The sequence below is a fragment of the Cupressus sempervirens genome, chromosome 10, assembly GCF_028749045.1.
Source record: "Cupressus sempervirens isolate cs-2001-9-10 chromosome 10, ASM2874904v1, whole genome shotgun sequence".
In the NCBI taxonomy this organism is placed as follows: Eukaryota; Viridiplantae; Streptophyta; class Pinopsida; order Cupressales; family Cupressaceae; genus Cupressus; species Cupressus sempervirens.
Genome location: NC_143127.1, coordinates 98,102,876 through 98,109,374, shown reverse-complemented (window position 1 = coordinate 98,109,374; position 6,499 = coordinate 98,102,876). Strand labels below are relative to the sequence as shown.

Sequence of the window (6,499 nt, the reverse complement as noted above, 5' to 3'; positions counted from 1 at the left end):
CTATGAAAAAGCTATATTAAAATTTATCTCTACTTGTAGAAGTCATAACTTTCTACTCGTAGCTCGAAATTACGAACCATCAAAATTTCTAGAAAGATATTCTAGAGTTCTACATTTATTTTCTAAAGCCTTGTTGAAGCCTAGAAATGCCCTGGAGTCCTCTAAAAATGCAAAATACTAGAACATAGAAAATACTGAAAACATGGCTTTTGATATTTTCTCATTTTTGCTTGTGCCAACATCCTTTGCATCTTCCTGGGTTGTGTTTTGATCATCAACTTTCTTGATTGCTCGATCTATACTGCAAAGCTCGGTCAATATAGACTATACCACTAATGCTCAATACTCTACGTAATAAATGATTTTCTTTTTCTTTCCCTTCTATGAATTTGTTCTTAATGCATCTTCACTTATGCAGATATGAACCTTTAGCACGTATATGCTAGGAACTAATGTAAAATATATCATTGAATATACAATTCCTACATACCTTCTTTATTTAGTTAGTTGTGGTGTGATCACTTGATCCATTGGATTAGGTGATCTCTGCTTCGTTGGCTCCATAATTTCCAACTCTCACTATCTCTATCCATATTTTCTTTACCTTGGCTTTTTCTTTGCCTTTGTTATTTCCATTTGTTCATGTTGGTTCCTTAGTTTTACAATTTCTATTGATATGTCCAACTTTGAGACAACTAAAACATATTAATTCTTCATTTAGCCACTTCTTGTAACTTCCTCTTAAATGAGTTTTGATGCAATTCTCTGGAATGTGTCCATATTTTCCACAATAGTGACAAGTGTGCCATGTATTGTAATCTCAATTGTAGTAATTACCTTTCCTTGATGCATGTGCTTGTTTCTCAGGTCTCCAGTTGGGCTTTTTCTTGAATTTGCACTTATGAGATCTATGTCCATTTTTCTCACAGTTATAGCAGTGTCTTTTAAATGTGGTGAATGAATCATATTTCTTTGATCTACATTCATGTGCTCGATGTCCTACCTTCTTGCATTTAGAACAATTACTAGTAGACTTAAGTTTGCATACCATTCTTGCTTCTATAAATATTTGTTGTCTGTCCAAGTTTACCATACTGATGACATGTAGGTTTGCCTTTGGATTTAGCATTCCTTTGTTTTCCACTCTTTGATGATTCTCTTACTTCAGTAGATGAAAAGTGCTTGTTGTATCCAAGTCCAAAGGTGTCTTTTGTTCTAGGTGACCTCAATAGTTCTTCAAAGTGGTTGATAGCTTCATTTGGTTTGTTCATTCTTTCCATAAGTTTTTTTTCATGCCTTAACTCACTTTTCAATTGCTCATTCCATGACCTTGGGTTTGTGATCTCCAAGTCCTTTTTGTTTGCTTCCTGATTAGCAACTATCAATTGATTAATCATGTCCAATTGGTGGCTTGTAAGCTTATGTACTTCAAATGTTCTTTCCTCAAGTCTGATAGCCTTTTGTCTTTTGCCTTCTTCATCCATGAGCTTGTCATCCATTGCTTTCTTCTTTTGCTCCATTGCTTCACATAGTGTGACTAATTGGATTTCTTGTTCTCTCTTCAAATCTTTTGCTTCTTTTGTTAGGGCACTATTCTTCTCTAGTAGTTCTATCAATTCTTCATTGTTACTACTAGTCTTTCCACTATTAAGTAGTCCTTCTATGTCAACTTATTTGTATTGTGCGTCATTTTGCTAAATAGCTATTTCTTTCCTTCTTTTTAGGGATTTCCTTAACTCTTCTTTTGTTGCTTCTATTTGTTGCAATATGATTTGGATTTCAATCATTTGGTTCTCAATGATTTTCCCCATCTTGTACACTTCTTCTCCATGATTTGGTCCTCTCAAGTTGTTAGGCTTCCTAATAAGAGAACTGAGCTCTAATACCAATTGTTGGAAGGACTAATGGGAAACAAGATACTGATAGAAGAGGCGAATCAAGATCTCAAACTTTAACTCATAAAATCGAATTGTTGATTTCACACCTAAAACATCTCATATCTTTAACTAAAAAACATTAAACAATAAAGCTAAAACATAGTCATCCATGAAAACTGCAACACATAACACAATGAATTGGTAACCCAAAAATACTTCAATGTAAAGGTAAAATTGGGGTGAGGATGAAACCCACAAATCTTCACTATTACAACAATTAAGTTAACCTGTTAAGGTTACAATATTTGATCATAAGATTTGATCTACCATGTGTGGGGTTTGCCCTGTTAAAAGCTTTAGAGACTGTTAGGTCCCACCTTGTTAAGGGATTTTACACTTACAACAAAGTAAGGACTTTGCTAGGAGGTTTACATAGATCTCTTAAGATCACTTTGTTAACAAAATTACTCCGATTCAATTAACTATAATTGATTCAGTACTTGACTCTGGGTGTCCTCTGTGAGTTGGTCTTAGGTCTCCTCTTTGCAATATATATGATCTAATCTCCTAATTTGATATCTTTGTTCAGTCCTTCATTGCTTTGATTGCCCTCTATCTGATTTGCTTTCAAACTTAGTCTATTTCTTCACACTAACACACACACACTCACACACTCTATGATTCTAGGTTCACAATCCTCCTTAAATAGAAGTTCTTCGAAAGTTTTAGAAAATGGTTTGCAATCCATCTCCTTATGTCGTTTCTATCTAATTGGTCAATTTGCATACCTTAGGATCATTTACTTCTACAATGACAAGTGATCATCTCCTTGGTTGGCTCTACAAATATTAAATGTCATATAGAAGTCGGCCAAAATGGTTTACATATGTGTTTGTTCCATTACAAACTCATATGACAAAACTGAACTGCTCGACACTTGAATGCTCTAACGCTCAATCATGTTGACTCATTCATATTATCACTCGACTTCTATATACCTGCTTGCGCAACAATCGTTAACTTGTCAAGGTGCTCGATTCCAACTATATTGTTTGGCTCGTACATGTGCTCGATATTAATTGAATACTTGGTAATCACTATCCTGCTTGGCATGAGCTTTGTATACTCAACCTTTACTAGATGACTCAATTGCAGTGATGATCGTGTAATCTTGCCTAGTAAATGACTAAGTGTTTGGACACTAGTAGACAACATAGGCTTAGAGATCAACAACACATTCAAAGCATTTCAAAGGACAAGGTTTGCATATTCTTCAGTTTCATTTGTTTTTAGTTTGTAGGTCTTTTCATGTATGTTGTTATCAAAATAGCTTGTTGGATGTTTAATTTTGGTTTCATATCATTTGCGTTCTAATTTCATATCATACAACATGAAGGTGTGTTTAACTTGGTTTAAGATGCAAAGGATTATTGATGAAGCCATTGTTTCTTGGTAGTTACAGTGTGTTGGAGTTGTTAGCTATTTTATACAAGAGGTGAGTTTCAATTGAAATGGAAAGGCAAATCTCTAGTTGATACACATACACAAGATAAGGGAATCAAAGATCCTATGATGAGGCGTTTGCCAGGCCTTATGAAATATAAAGATGATGCAATTATTGAGGCATCTTTTGGGATAACATGGAAGAAATTTATGGAGATAAATGAAGATGGAGAGTTGACTTTCATATAATTCCAATTATCGTAGCTTGGGATTGGAGCTTCAAGAGAACAAGATGACTGTGAAATGGATGATAACCACTTTGTTTGATGCAAGTTGTTGTTAGGGCTAGATTCCATCTTGGAATGGATGATCCCTAGGGTCGGGTTAGATATCTCTAAATGTTTAGAAGATGAGGATGATGCAAGGGTAGTTGGCTTAGTCCCTTTTCTAAGGTACTGGGGAAAAATTGACAAGAGGGTTTAAGGTGTGATCCCATGAGAGGGGCTTCAAGATCCATTCTTATGGAGTGGAAGGTCCCATGAGGGGGGCTTCAAGATCCATTTTTATGGAGTGGAAGGTCCCATGAAGTGAAAAGAAAAATGCTACAAAATTAAATGGAATCTTTTGCTCAAAAATAATTGCCACTACTTTTTAAGGTACAAATTTGAGTAGGTGGATTAAGTGGGGGACTAAAAATTAACCAACTTAGGCTTTTTGTGTGTCACTTGTCAATCATATATATTTTGTAATTACAATCAATATTATTTTTTAATTATTTAGTCATGTAAATTGATAATGCTAAATAATACTATTTGTGAGACCCCCAGCTTATGTGAATTGTGGAGCTTAATCTTTTCAGCTTAAACTCTACAAAATTCATTACGAAGCCCCCCTCCATGGGACCACACCCTTATAAAATGGTGGTTGTAACTACATGGGAAAATATGAAACAAGTCATTTCAAACCGAGGCACAAAAAGTGAATGCAATAGTCAAAGCCTTTCTAGTGCAAGCTCCACGAAGGATGGGGACCAGAAGTTGCGGGAAATGTTACAAGAGCTTTTAGCAAAGGTAATGATGTGGGTTGAGCCAACATTTTGGTATTTCATGAGCAAAGGCATAGAGGTGATTTAAGTTTTTTGGTAGTTATGGCAATGATTGTTTGTGATTGGTCAATCAAGGATTGTGCATACACACTTACTTTTAGAGTTGAAATATAATGTGTGGTTGTTAGGAAACATAGATACAATTTATGTGGTAGTCTTAGAGCATAGTGGATGGGTATCTTTATAATAGTTTGAATTGGTTGTAAAAATCTCTATTAATATGATAAAAACATTTTTACAAAACATGGGTTTATGAGTCTGACTAAAAACTAAACAATTGAATCTTAATAACAATTTTATAAATCAATTTATGGAAAATATCTCATACTTCTCAATTAATAAGGTAAACAATGTCATAAATCAATTCATAGAAAATATCTCATACTTTTCAGTTAATAAGCTAAAGTGGTTCATAATGCATAACACCATAGAGAAAACTTCATGTTAAATACACTTCAATTGACGAAGTACCAAGATAGCCTACTTAGAAGGCTCATACTTTTTAGTCAATAAGGTAAAGTGGTTCATAAATGATTCATAATGTATAACACCATAGCAAAAACTTCATGTTAAATACACTTCAGTTGACAAAGTACCAAGATAGCCTCCTTAGAAGGCTCAATGCTTCACTAGTGTCCACAAAATCAAAACCTAGATCCAAGGGATACCAAGTGTTTCATTAATTCTCATGAGAGATAATCTTGTAAATGAGTACTAACAAAACATGAGCATGTAAGCTCAACTAAACTACACATTCAAATACTATTAACAATAGCATGATCTAACTTACTATAGAGATTATCACTTGACTTACCAAGCGCTATGAAAGCCCAAATGAGCTTAGCTAGACAAAGATAAAGATCATAAATAACACAAACTCCATACAAAACCTAAAAACACATTTACATTTCCCTCATTCCTTACTCCTAAGAAGAGCAAAATTTGAAACAAGATACCCACTTCCTTCTTATAGTAACAAAATTGAAGCATTAAAATTAATCTTAATCAACATGTAATTGCTCTTCCTTCTTATAGTAACAAATTTGAAGCATTAAAATTAATCTTAATCAACATGTAATAGCTCTATATAACATATGATTAACTCTTCTTGATAGTTGGCACAAGTCTAAGATAATTTCCACAACTATTCCATTTCAAATACAAAGACCATACTCCATTTTTAGCATTAAAAAAACAAAATCCATATTATACTTGGGAAATTTGGCATATTTATTTTTTGAATAAAATATTCACATATTTCTAATTATTCGTTTATTTTTAGAATAAAAAATTCACATCTATAATTGTTTAAGTATATTAAAAAAGATGATATCAATATTTATTGGAGAATTGTGTATCATAAATCTATCTTATGTTATATTATATATGTTTCTATAAAAAAAAATTACCTATGTTTTTATTTATATATGTTTCTATTTTGATAATTATAAATTAATTATGATTTAAAATCTAGAATAAATTTTAAAATAGTATGGCATATATTTATTTTTATATTATTTGTTATGTATTTATATTTTTTTAGATGTTTTAAATGTTGCTATAAAGTTACTAATTTCTATTTATTTTTTCTAATTTATTAAATATTTAATTTTAAAAATAAATTGTTAAACTATTTTTTAACTACAAAAATGACTCAATTTTTTCCTAGAAATAAAAATGAAAATGAAAGGGTCACCACGCCAAATTCTCATCATGTACTAGTGAAAATTGAAATCACGACAGAACCGGATTTGTAATCCACAGGGCGATCAGAAAACTTTGAAGACTTGTTTTTTCCATTTTGAAAACATCACGGATCAGTTAACAGAATCATCATTTCGCCCTGAAAATTCTTCCGTTCAAAATAACAATACATATGTAGCTTACAACTGTAAAACCCTAGGTTTTTCAACGCCTTGAACAGAGAACAAAAACAAACGGATCAAAAATTAAAAGCCCTAACTTTAGCTTACCAAATATTACAGGAAAATTATAACATTTCAGAATATAAATCGTTCAAACACGCCAAGCTTCTGATACCTAAACAATACTCCAACACTAAACCTTGGAATTT

General features: G+C 32.5%; 1 non-coding gene across 1 annotated transcript; it reads right to left on the bottom strand.

Moving 5' to 3' along the window:
• Positions 1 to 6,189: 6,189 nt before the first annotated feature.
• On the bottom strand, positions 6,190 to 6,268 carry LOC149532761 (small nucleolar RNA R160). Its single transcript, XR_016358228.1, has one exon. It is a non-coding gene; the product is annotated as a small nucleolar RNA R160 (small nucleolar RNA).
• Positions 6,269 to 6,499: the final 231 nt, after the last annotated feature.